At 46.6% G+C, this 13,774-nt stretch overlaps 1 protein-coding gene across 4 annotated transcripts in view; it reads right to left on the reverse strand.

Moving 5' to 3' along the window:
- PLEKHM3 (pleckstrin homology domain containing M3) overlaps positions 1 to 12,828 on the reverse strand; it is a 93,699-nt gene extending 80,871 nt beyond the window's left edge. The window contains exons 1-2 of one of the 4 annotated variants that reach the window (XM_042874795.1): positions 6,836 to 6,919; positions 5,853 to 6,071 (exon numbers count right to left, since the gene is read on the reverse strand). The gene's annotated coding sequence lies outside the window, so the exon portion shown is untranslated. Of the gene's footprint in view, positions 1 to 2,770; positions 2,828 to 5,852; positions 6,072 to 6,835; positions 6,920 to 12,794 lie in introns of those variants that run through there. The other 3 variants (XM_042874798.1, XM_042874796.1, XM_042874799.1) reach the window with 3 other exon arrangements.
- Positions 12,829 to 13,774: the final 946 nt, after the last annotated feature.

Raw genomic sequence — 13,774 nt, forward strand, 5'->3', positions numbered from 1 at the left:
AAGAGGCAAGCAGCAGTGACTGCAGGTCATGCCACACGAGATATAGTTTCCTTTTAGTTAGGGATACACAGGGCCTCAAGAAGCCACAAGGGCCAACCAAGCTGACAGAGCAATGTGGCCACAGAAGAAAGCCATGGATGACAAATGCCAGGGAATGTACACTGGAACAACTTCTTGATTGATAATCAGGCACAAGCCATTGATGTTCAGAAGAAGCTTACAAAAACTGGAGAAAGATGCTTTCTGGTCAGGAATGCTTGCTTGTAGGGCCAGGCGCCCAAGAAGATAACTGAATGTAAGCACAGCCACTTCTGTGGTGCAAAATCACCTGCTTGCTATGGTCTCCCTGAAGGGCAGCAATGAGATTTTCCTCACTAAAGGAAGAAAAAGAAAAATGGAAAAAGAGATAAAGGTGAGAAAACAGAGTGAAAGCAGGACGTCGCATTCTGTGAGGGGAAGCAGACATTTATGCGAGGGTACACAGGTATCACTCCGTGGAAGCACAGATTTCCTCAGCTACAGATCTGCCCCATTGCTTTACCAAAGAAACTTTCTATGCATCCTCCGTCTGTGTGGCAAGCTAACAAAGCACAGCTATAAATACCTCATCCAGCAATGAGCACACATTAATGAATAATAAACAGTTCTTGTAATATACCTTTCATTTTAACTGTACTTTGAAAAAAGTAATCAAAATGAAATAAATCTAAGCTGAGGAGTGCACACCAGAACAAAGTGCAGGGTATGCAAGCACTGTGCAAATCTCCACCTGCACAGCAAGACACATGGCTGATCAGACATTCCATTGTGATGTACCAGCTTGTGTGCTGAGAGGAAATGGGACAACTAGTACATGACTAAGGACAGGAAACATTTTTAATACACTTTTCTGGTTAGCACAACTGAAATTGTGAGTATCTCTCCAGTCCATATGTTCTAGAAGAACTACACTGAAGAGAAGACCCTGTTTGTCTTTTATGTATTTAACAGAGATCAGAAATGAAGGCATTTTCATTTTGTCCCCATGAGCTCTGAACAGAAATGAAAGGCATATGTCACTCCTAAGGATGTTGTTTTGTAGTACTCATTTCCAGAGGCTGCTGGAAATCAGGCTGCTGAGCTGTCAGCTGCTGTGTGCAGCAATGTTCTGCCCGGCGTGCCTCCCTTGCTGCCTGGAGGTGGCCATGTTTAAGTAATGAAGGACACATACAAGGGGGGCTGCCAGATAAAGATATTTATCTCCTTATAAGTAGGACAAGGGGACAATAAGAAGCTTTAGGACTTTTTTTAGATGAGGCACACTAGCTGATATAAATAGTAATGCAGTAAGTGAATCCTTTGCCAACTATGCCAGCCTACACAATTAACTTTCAGTTAGCTCTGCAGAACAGTTTATCTGAGGTGCACCAAGCAGGGAGTAACGAGCATACCCCAGCTGAGCCAGCACAGGCCAGCATGCCCCACACCTGGCAGTAACAGCTGCTGCTGCCTGCAGGCAATGAGAGCCAGAAACATGGCATCTCCACAAAGAACACTGGGAGACATTTCTTCTCTAAGCTTATAACAAGGCCAAAAGAAAATACAGACTTGAATTCCAAGACTTCTGAGCAGCCCCGATCTGCAAACACAATCAACTCCTTGCTGTGGTACCCAGGGAGCTCTGCTAGGACACTGTAAGGCAGACACAGGTCTTCCCTCAACTACTGGTGGCTGAATGTCGATGCTGATGGAACTACATTTCAAATTCATTTCTAACCTCAATCTAAGCCCTCTTCCTTATCTTTCAGATAGCAGGGACCACTATGGTTTGATGCATTTACCTCTAGGGATGAGGCATAGGAGAAAGAGAGTACAGAGGACTCTCGGAACAACAGCACAGTGACCCTGGTCCCAGCAGCCCTGCTCCAGCTACCAGCCCTCTCAGGCTCCTTCAGCACAGCTGCTGTCATCAGCTGACTCTTCCAGCACTGACACCTGCTGTTCTCTAATTCAAACTGTAACTTTATTACAAGAGATCTTTGCAGAAACCTATTAGAAACCTCAAAACATAATATCAAACTGCAACACTAACAACATGGTGGGCTACAGCTCTGCAGGAATGGTGCACCAACTACAGCTTGCCTTCTTGTTATACAGTGCCATGTTTTGTGTTTTAAATGTCTGATTCTTTAATCTCACATTAACGCACACAATTTTTCCATGCAAGATGAACACACCATGTAAGTGATGAGATGAAAACTACTCGCTTTCAGTAGGTGTTGGTCCCACCGAGAGGCAGATACTTTTGTTCCTACATACAGCAACTTGTTGTAGTCACTCGGTAGGATGATGCAGCGCCTAAAATTAGACTCGTCTGTAAATCCTAACGGATCAGGGCAGTCAGCCCATATCTGCAGAGCAGAGAACAGATGAGGCACAAGCCACAGTTCCGTCTGCCAGGCTAAACCCACCCTTCTGCGGCACCCCAGGCCGGCCCAAGCCCACACGGCCGGTGCCCCCCGCGGTCTCGGCGCCGCCTTTGCCCGGGCGCCCGTGGCACAAAAGCTGCGGTTTCAGTGACGCACGAGAAGATCGCGGAACCGGTCGGAAAGAAACCGAGACGCTCGCCGAGAACTGCGGAGAGACGCAGGGCCGGAGCAATCCTGGGGACACGGCCCGCTGCCGAGACCGTACCGTGGGCGCCGGCCGGCTGAGCGCGGGCCTCGCCCCCGCATCCCGGGGAAGGCGGCCCCGCGGAGCGCCCGACCCGCAGCGGACGCGCGAGGTTTACCTGGCCGCCGCGCCGCGAGGAAAGGGCTCCCAGCGGCCCGGGCCGGCCCGAGCGGAGAGGATCCGCCGGCGCGCAGCCACGGCCCGCACACGGCACGGCACGGCTCCTCTCGGCGCGGCCGCGTCCTGCCGCAATCCCGGCCCGGCCGCCGCGGGAAACGGCGCCGCGGCACCAAGGTTCCTGCCGCCGCCTTCGGGGCCGCCCGCGTCCGGCAAAGGGACCGCGAGCCTGGGGGCGGGGAGAGACCGAGGCTCGCGCACCTGGGCGGCCACGAGGCAGGCGGCGGCGCGAGGAGCTCCGCGCCGGAACGGGTCGGTGCAGCGAGCGTCCTCTGCGGCAGCGGGGGCATCTCCGGTGCAACCCGGCACACGGGGAAAGCCAAGCTGCGAGGCCGTCGCAAACCCTTCGTTACATTAGAATGCAGCGCGGGAGCCCACCCAAAAACACGGGATGCGCAGGCACACTTAACTGAGTGAAGCCCGGTAATCTCAGCTCCGTGCCCGATAGCACCCAGCAGTGTGATGCCGCAGGCTGTGCTCGTGAGCACGGGGCTGGCGAGGTAGTGCTGCACCAAGCTGCTGAACCGAACCCTTAACAGGGATCCTCAGCCAGCACTGTGAGGGGGGTCTGGTACCTTTCATAAGAGGACTGATAAGAAGGCAATGGGGAAACGTTGCTTTCTTGAGAATCATAGAATAGAATCATAAAATCATTAAGGTTGGAAAAGACCTCTAAGATCACCTAGAGCAAACGTCCACCTACCATCAATACTGCCCACTAAAGTATGGCTCTCAGTGCCGCATCTCCAAAGCTCTTGAACAATTGCAGGGATGGTGACTCCACCAAACACAATCATAGAATGATTAAGGTTGGAAAAGATCTCTGAGATCACCTAATCCAAACATCTGCGCACATCTTTCTCACACTGGTCATAGGGACCAAACAATGATAACCATTTCACCTGAAGGAGAAGACTTCATCCCCTTACTAAATGACATTTTCACATCTCTGATTCCTCACGTGCTCCTCTGCCACAGCTTTCTACAACAGAGCCCTCCTGGGCAGGGAGCTCTGTTTCCTTTTTTTTAATGCAACAGACATCCCACAGCCTGTGTGACACTGGGGAGAACAAATGGCCAGCCCTATCCTTTAAGGCTGCAGTATGACAGGCTCCCATTCTCAAGAAATCTGAACCTTGGAAAATGTCCTTCTTTTAACTTTACATATTGAAGAACATACATTTCAGATCACAGACTCATAGAATCATTAAGGTTGGAAAAGACCGCTAAGATCTAACCATCAACCCGCCATGTCTGTGTCCACAAATGTCGCGAGGATGCAGCACTTTTCACCCTTTAAAGATATTGCATGATAGGAGCCGCTGCAAGCTAAAGTCCTGGCAGTGGTTGTTGTGTTGACATCCAGCTTGGTGCCTTCACTCAGCAGCCATCAGCACACAGTCCAGTGCTTTTGGTGGTAAACCTCACGAGAAAACAAACTGTGTGCCCACCTGATGAAGACACACATGAGGTCATTTTCCCACTACTTGACCATCTATTAGACTTCAGAACCTCTAACAAAAGCTGAAGTCAATGCCAAAAGAAGAACGTGGTTCTTTCAACTAACTCTGAAAGTGTAACTCAGCTGCTGTCTTTCTGTAAGAGCTTGCAGGACTGAGTGCTCTTCTTTAATCTGAATGACTCCCACAAGTACAGCAGAACTCTTCTCCAAACCCCGAATTGTTGGACTGTACACTACCAAGATTGGCTCCTTTTGACCACAGTCCAAGCATCTCTCTCTTTAAATGGGGAACTCTCTGGAACCCTTAGGGCCGGCACCACGTGCAAGGACGAATGCCAATTTACAAGATCCAGCAGCTCACACCGGCTGAGCGTTAGACCACCGCCTCTGAAGCAGAGCCTTTTTTCACACGTTTTAATTACGGACTCCCTAGGTGGAAGCTATTACCTCACAGAAAGGCCGCTAACTGGCACATTCAGTGCAAGATGAAACCTTTCCGATAATTGTTCCTTGAGTTCACGTTTGTGAAAATAAATATCATCAGATGATTAAATTAAACACCACAGCCAGCCCAGCAATACACAGTTCTCACTTATCATGCGGGAAGGAGATCAAAAAGAGCGGTTCAGGTAGAGCCGTTCCAGCTCGGGTTGGTAGCTGCCTATTGAACACACTAATTAGCCCCGCTCGGGGGGCGCAGCGCGGATTTAACCGTCCCGAAATCAGCCGGCACTGCCATTCTCGTGCTCCACGAGCACCTGGATGCGGAGGGACTCCGCGAAGCCCCGGCCCGACCTCAGCGTCTCTCGGGCTCCGTCCCCCGCAGCGCCCCCTCCGGCAGCCCCCACCCGGGAGGTGCTTTTGGGGGCGCCGCGCTCCCGCCCGCCGTGCCGAGCCTTCCCCGGGCGGAGCGGGGCGAAGCCGCCCCCCGCCGGCCCCGAGAGCTCCGCTATTCTTCTGCTAATGGGATTGGCACCGCTTAAAGCGGTCTGCGAGGTTATTGTCTGCGGCCGCAGCAAGAGAAACATTATTCAAAGGCCATTCAGGCCCTAAAAGAAGCGGCAGAGCAGAGTAATTATCGGAGACTCTCCATTAACGAGGGCATCTTTGCTCTTTGTCTGTGTTGGTTTAATAAGGGCCGCTAATGGGGCCGGGGGAGGGGCGGGCTAATGCTTCTAAATAAACCCCCTCCTTCCTCCCCCGCCGCTGAGCCCTGCCGGCCTGATGGGCACTGACAGCCGGCCGGGAGCTGCCGTACCGGGGCTGACCCCGGGACCACGCGGGGCGCCCCCGGCCGGGCCCGCCGGCAGCCGCCCGTGCTCCTGGGAGCCGCTCCGCGCTGCCCGGCCCCGCACAGGGCCCGCCCGACCTCTCTCACGTCACCCCGTGACCTTTCGCGGCTGGGCACGACGTGTCGATGGCTGTAATGGGGAACGACGGCCAGATGGAGCTCCCGCAGCAGAGGCCCGTGCTGCTGCCCGCACTCGGGAGATGCTACGAGTGGGAGCCGCCCCGAGCATCCTGCACCGCAGCCGTGTCCAGCGCGGACAGTGGCTCCTACCTGCCGGTGAGGTGGAGAGAGGGCCAGCGCGAAACTCCAACCTGATGGCCTGCACCGCTGCCCTCCAGAGCGCACAGATAAAGCCTTCTGAAGACCTCCAGATTGTCCCGAGTGCCAGGTGTGAGGGGCCTGTTTCAGAGGCGGTTTGCAGTATCACAGGGTAAGGCACACACCTCTCACTTCAACATGGACATGTGGACAAGAGGTCTCAAGATGTCGCTGCAAAAGACAGCAATCAAACAGTGCACTGTAACAACGCACAAGTAATAAGCCAGAAGAACAATGCAGCTCTTTCCAGCTGTAACACACAAAGTGCTATAGATACAGGGCTGTGGACAGCAGGGTTCATTTTTAGCCAGCTATGAAAAAAAAAAAACAACCAATGAAATGACTCCCACAAGTTTATGCAAGTTTTGGGTTTTTTTTTTTTTTTTTTTTTTTTTTTGTTTAAATCGAAGTCAAACCTCAGGCACCATTATTCTTTCATGTAGAACTTCCAGTTTACCTTCAAAAGCCACAGCCCTAATGGATGGTTGCACTGCACAACTAACTTGTGGGCAAGTCTACAAAGACAAAGCACTGCCTGAGCACCTGCATGCGTGCCATCCTTGGTGTGCAGCCTTGGGGATGGCACTTAGGGGACAGCTGACGCCAGTGCTGTTTTTCATTACAAGGAATGAGTTTATCTAGATGACGTATGGAATAAATGCCTCCATATGGGCACCCACCAAGCCCACTCCTGAAGCAAATGTCCTGACGCTAATGGTTCATCACAAGCAGACAAACAAAAAAGCATGGAAACTTTGGGTTGTTCTCAGCAGTTCACCAGCAAGTACACATCTTGCAACAAAAGAAACTCTCTTTAAGTGCTCTGTCTCCTCTCCATGAGAGCAAAACATCTCAGAACACCCTTGCAAGCCAAAAAGAGCACTCACAATTGACATGAAGGGGGCTGAGACATGGGGAAATTAAACTGGCAATACCTGATTGTCACTCTTGGCAGATAGAGCTGAGGAGTGGACACAGTTCATTCTCGAGAGAATTAGCACGGTGTTCTGCAATCAGTGGTATTCCCTGTCCCTGCTTTGAAGCATTCTGTTTCAAGGATCACACTCCTGAAAAAGTCATCAGTTTTCAGTACATAATTCCTCAAGTTAATAACAGCTACTATCCATATATTTTTTCTTTTTAGAAGAATAATCATACACATGCAGGGGAACTGCTTTTGCCTATGAAATTTGCAATCTAAATTAGGAAGATAATACAGAACACACAGGACCTGGCCTCTGATTACAAGTTTTGCTTTGTAAGTGTCATTAAGTATTACCCTTCTTTACTACTAACAGGTAACACAGACAGTTTTGTTGTGAGCATGCGAACATGAGATTTGAACAAAAACAAAACCACGACTGAGAAAGGATAATGGAGATCTAGTTGATACCTAAAGCAAAAATGAATGAAGAGATAAACAAAACACGCACACACAAAAAACAGACAACAAACAAAACCCAAACAACTGATTGATAGCTTTAGAAATATTGGTACCACAGAAAAAAAACAAGTTGCAGCAACAGGAAAACAAAGATGGCCAAAGTCTGGACAAAGTGACCAAAGTTGTGTCATGAAAAAGAAGAGCTCTGAGCTTCAGCATGAAGGAGAACTCTGAGTAGTTTGTGCTGGGCAGGCTGAAATGAGATGGATCTGGAAGGGAGCAGAGCTCCTAGCAGTGAGAGATAGGGTGGGTGGTAAGATACCAGCAGGTCTAGTTCTTGGAACTGCGGTCAGAGTAGCACTGCTGAAGGTGAGGTATCTGGTATGAAACAGATGGGAACACTACAAGTAAGCGGGGAATAACTAAATCTGCCCTGTGATTACTTTTTCATTCACTAGTTCTCCCTTTTTCTTTATATTCATCCTGCAAGTATTTGAGGCTGTCAGACAATGAATGTAAGTAGATTCATTCCAGATTACTCTGCTTCACTCTCCTGCTGTTATCCTGTCACACTTAAACTGATCTGAATCCCACCAATGCAGAAAACACGACTGTGCTGGCTGCATGTTTTTGCATTTGCCCTGAACTGAGTTTGAGCTCATCAATGTAGATTTGAGCTGTTTTTTAATTGAATCCATGCCTTGAAATCTAAGGGAAAATGAAAAGGAGTTAGAAGGGTCAAAAGATGCCTTTCCAGAAAATCAGCTCTGTATGTCTGCAAACTATTGTGAGCAGAAGACATTGAAATATGGGGTGGGAAGCAGCTATTAATTTGTGTAAGTGCACTTCAGTTTAGTTCAGTGTAATTTCCTGGCTTTGTCTCCACATCCTTTCATCTCACTCTAGAAAACATCTTGCTTTGCCAGCTTAGCAAAAACCTTTCCCTTCAATGCCCTCAGCTGGCATTTGTCACACCTGTCCTCCTCTGTACTCCTGATGCCTTTTCAGTGAGCAAGAGGTGCCAGGGGAAGGTCTCCTAGTCACAGACACTGACCTCACCTGGTCTCAGGACACTACTCACTGCCCCAGAAAAGCCTTTAATACAACAGACAGGAGAAATATTTATACCAGCACACAATATCTACACCAGCCAGCACCAATCCTGCATGTTTGGAGATAAGGAATAATATTGACACCTCAGTACTGTGAATAGAGACCTGAAACCAACCCTATCTAGAAGAACCTGAGATGTCAGAGCTTCAGAAAAAGCAATCTGCCTGTTCTAATAAAATTAAAAAAAAAAAAAATAAACAAAAAGAAAATAAAACAATTGGCTTATTTATAGTTGCTGCTTCTAGGGACTTGCTCTCCTCAAAAGTGAAGTTACAGCCAGACCTTCAGTGTCTGAGTCTGCACTCCTTCACAGCGACTGTTCTGCTTAATGCTAATCTCATCAGCAAACAGCACCTGGGGCAAAGCAGAAAGATTGGGTTGCTGCTGCACTCCTGAGATCTCTGCTAATGTAGCCACTCAGGGGCAGCTACAGTTAGATACAGTTAGAGTTTGTGCAGCCCCAAAGCTCTCTCTGCTATATAAGGAGTAAAGACATGAATGTATTCCACATGTACCTTCTCCATTGCTTGTAACGCCTATACAAATACTTTCCCAGAGCCCAAATCCTTTTACCTCAAGTATCTACCCATTACTGCGCTCGTGCTCTAAGGACATCCACCATTTTGTAAATACTGAGTAGCATGTGCTATAATAGTCTCAGCTTTTCTTTTTTTTCTAAATAAAAATGATGCCATTGGTGTCCATGGAGATGAACTACTTGGGTGATAAAGGAACATGACTGCCTCGGCCAGAGATTATCTGCAGTGTCACCTACACGAGAGCAAATAACAGCATCTCTTGGTACTTACTTCATCCTTTAGGAATAGAGAGTGAGTAATCTAGCTTTAGGCAACTGTGTTGCAATATATTAAAAAGAAAAACTTCAGTCCTCTGCACACAGGTAAATCCAATATCTTCTGTTCCATGAATCAAGCTCAGCTATTAATCATGGTAATCACCAGCACTTACTGTTTGGAAAACCGCAGTCATTAAGTCTGGGTATCTACAAAGTCAATTTGCTGTAATGCCTTCTCATCTTCAGCAATCTGAGAGCTTCCTGAACAACACCTATTCCATCAAGACAGCACAGTTACTGACTCTAATACTGCTCTGAACTCTCTTCACTGTGACTGGCCTTTGAACAATGACTGTGTGATATCTAATACCTACCAACCCATTTGTGCCTTTCTATCCAATATATAATACTTTCCCCACTCTGGCAATTATGGTGAAGTCTCCCAGTTGCATCGATGCTGGCCTGACAGCACCCAAAAGTCTCTTAGAAGGATATTGCTTCCTCCTTGCTGACACGGAATTAAAGAGAAAAATCACAACACTGAAGACCTCTTACCCCTAAACTGGAAGAGTGAAAGAAGCCTCACGCTTCCATACTGTGATATCATACATCTTTATCCCGCATTAAACACTTTATGTTTAGAATAAACCAATTAGAAGAGCAGCGCAGCGGTCCGGGCAGGAGGTGGCTAGTGCAGGCAGTTCATGGAGGCCCCCAGCAGCTGTGCATCACTGCCCTCTCCTGGACAGACTGCGCCTGCACCAACACAGAACTCGGGCTGCCGAAGCCCAGCGGGCCAGGTGTTTTCTTCAGGCTCTGAAGGAATATGATCGCCCACTTACTAAGTGTTGCCTTGATACCTTCAGTAACCTTACTGAGCACCACAGCGATGGCTGAGCTCCTGCTAACTAAGGGCTAATAACGGCTTGATGAAATATAATTAAACATAAGACAGGTAGCACTCACTAGGATGAGGAGTTGATAAGTCAAAAAATCTGAGAGATAAAATGGTCATAAAGTGAACTAAATTTGCTAAAAAAAAAAAAACAACAACAACAAAAAAAAAAACCCACAAACAGTCATATTTCAGGATGTTACCTTATGCTTCCAAGCCTCCTCAAATGCTCTGGAAAACTGCCCTCTGCTGTGCATGAGTACACAGTGTGCCTGCATGCATCTGTATGCTTGGGCACATCCTCTTCTCTGACCATCCAAACCCCTGCCTATATGGAAGCAATACCTTCCATATTGCTAAGTTTATTTATACACTGCTCACGTAAGGGCTCTTCAGGGTACAAATCCTACCAACTTCCTTTCCTGATCTTCCATTCCAGCTGCTGTTTCCTGTGGATGCTTGGTGAGGTGCTCTTCAGTCCCCACCAGCAAACAGTGTTCTTTCAACCTACTGCTGATGCTTGCCATGCTGAAGCACTTCTGGGGTGCCACTGGTTCACTAGGCTGGTGTGCCTTCCATTACCTCAGAGAAGACCTTAACAAGTCTGAGATTACACATCTTCCAATGCTTCAACCACACAACACAGCTGTTTGCTGAGCTGTCTCTCAGGCATGCAGGGAGATGCCTGCTGCAGGCTCCCCTTGACTATATGCACTGAGTCCAGCCCTGCAGCTTCCCTCCAGCTCATTGACTGCTGCTGGCTGAGCCTGAAACAGGAAGAGGGCACAACCCAGATTTAAGCAATATGCTTCTTAGCCCAGAGAGCTCTCTCAGTGTATGCTCCAAATAAGCTTTGTCCATGCAGCAGCCTCTCTCATAGCTGAAATCTGGCTAGCTGGGAAGGACAGCACTGCATCTGCACCACAGGGAACTGACTGAACACAGAGATGCAGCACATCAGGATGTCTCTGCCTGTCTACAAGACTGATGTTCAGTTGAAGTCACTACGTCACGTGTAGCCTGAAAGATGCACTACAAAGTATTACAATTTCTCATATGTTACTAGGGATATGAGGGCTTATTCCTTCACAAGGAGCTGTGAAGATAAATCCAGCCATGACAGAGAGGCGTTTCCTCTGTTTCTTCAGCGTCTGAACAATATTTTGTTATCTGAGTGTCCCTGAAAGCCAGATGTGTAATTTTCTAGGTGGATAAACTCAGCCCTTGTTTTGCAGCTGATGGAAAGAAGTGCATTATAGCTATCAGTGACATTTCCCATCTGTGTTTCCTCAAGAACTGTCCACGATACCATGTCTTACTGACTGCATAAGCCAAGAGCTCCCTCTAGCACCACAAGAGAAATAATGCAGTTAGGCAGTGTTAAACCAAGAGAAAAACTTTGTAACAAATATCGGAAAAATACTGGAATTCTGCTGCTTTTCTTCACTTTTGACCAAAGTGTATCCTAGGAGTCAGTTGTGTGCACATAGCTAAAGCACAGACATCTTAAGAATTAAGAGGCAAACATATGTACAGGGTAGGAAAATGCAGGATCTTTTTTTACACGCTTACTCATAAATCACAGGTGCAATTGCACACAGCCATCCTGGTCATGAGTTTTCTCAAGGCAAGCGCAGACAACTTTGGTCAACAGTTTCTATGGAGGGAGACCACTGTGACCACTGCAAATGTAACCACTGTTACCAAGAAAGACATAGAAGAGGAAAACAGAAAAAAATGAACTTAAACAATAGGGGATGAAATAATCCTGTAGAGCATCTCAGATCACAATATTCAGGCTGATCCTTATGCTGTTTTTCTAACCATTACTTTCATTTTACAGCATTTGAAAGCAGAACATAAGACCCTCTTAGCTGTGCAAAAGCTCATTCAGGACCTAAATAGTCTGCCTTGAGTGATATACATGAGTGGGTCTGTGACTAATTTATAACAGTTTTCAATGACTGATTGGTACAGAAGATGCAAGAGAAGGTAACAACCATGCTAAACGCCAAAAGCTCTTCCAACACACAAGTGAGTAGATGAAACTTCAAGGAAGTGACCACTTTTGTAAAACAGCTGTACATACTGTAAATAGTTTAAGGGTCTTTTTTGTAAACTACAAGAGCTGTCACACCACTTGCACATTACCAAATTGCTCAGAATGATTTTGTACAATTGCTCATAACAAGTATTATCAATAAATAACTTTGACAAAAAATAACCGCCCATGTGTGTAACTATGCATGCGTGCACTGTGCGAGGCTATACTTTATTTTGCAGACTCCAAAAGTACAGTCACTTCCTAAAATTTGCTATTTGTCTAATGTATACAGAGGAGCCTACTGCTGAAAGAGCTCACAACAACTTAAGAAACACTACTAACGTGGTCTACCACAGTGCACCCATCCTTGCCCGAACCACACCACACTCCCTTTCAAATCCTGGTGGCCTAAATGGCCAGCACCACTCAAAAGCCTAGTACTAGAAAACAGACTGGGGTAAAATATATTCAAACAGTCTGAAGGAAGACTGGGAAAGCACTTCTCCCTCAGCTGGATGATGAGGGAGTTGTATCAGCTGCTAACACTAAGCTTTCACCTCTGCTTTCTTTCAGATTTGCTCCTGGAAGTCTTTTGTGCTAATACAAAGACAGAACATAAATCTGGCTCATGACCATCTTCATTTCCTTCCTAGTTCTCTCACCTGCTGAATATGGGGATGGCGGTTGTGTTCCCTGCCAACAATCAACAGCTCTGCAGCTGTTTTCCAAACAGCAGCACCTTCAGCCTGTTTCATTTGCTTGCCCCTATAGATGAGGAAAAAGAAAATAACTCAGCACAACATGGACCTTCCAGGGAAAGAATGAGCCCCCAAACCCCTACTTATTATTATATCACTTACCTACCGCTACAAAGAATAATTTTAAAAAATGACTTAAAAAAAAAATCAGCAGAAATGTTTCAGAGCATTTTGGACGCCTACCTCTGTGCTACTCCCCCAGTTCTGTCTGACACTGCTTGCCCTTGTGTATGATCATGGCATAAATGCAGATTAGAATTTCAAACTGTGAATTAGCAATGAGGATCCACTAGCCAAAATAAAGATAATCTGCTGTTCTCATGCATTATAGCAGATCAAGTCAAGCAAATACAGATAAAAACAGGGAAAAGAATTATATACATAATTGAATTATAAATTACAATACATATAATACATAATTTTATGCAATTATTATATATACATATGCATAAACATGTAGATTTATATGTATATAATACACAGATATACACATACACACAATCTGTTATGCCTATTTCTGTGTTTAAGCAAAACAGTTACTGGGGAATCTCCTCTTTGCATCATCCATCAGTATATCAGCTAGCAAGGCATTGAAGAATGAACATAATTTTAGGCACATAATAAATACGAAGCATCACTGACTCATAGCACTTAATTATACTACATTTGTATATGTCAGTCAAAGCTCTTTGGAAACCTGGCTGATCTTTACCTTTGGGGCATAAGATTACTTTTTTTAAAAAAACACTTTTTGTTTATTTATTCATTTTTAAGTCCAGAGGTGACTTTAGCATTCTCTGGAAATCCTGTGCACTTCAAATTAACTATGGCTCTTTAGGTTTCTCTACTGCAAGCCCTTTCTGTTGCAGTAAGGACCCCACAGC

Source organism: Lagopus leucura, unplaced genomic scaffold (assembly GCF_019238085.1).
Source record: "Lagopus leucura isolate 7727_CA_CO unplaced genomic scaffold, USGS_WTPT01 Super-Scaffold_100012, whole genome shotgun sequence".
Lineage (NCBI taxonomy): Eukaryota > Metazoa > Chordata > Aves > Galliformes > Phasianidae > Lagopus > Lagopus leucura.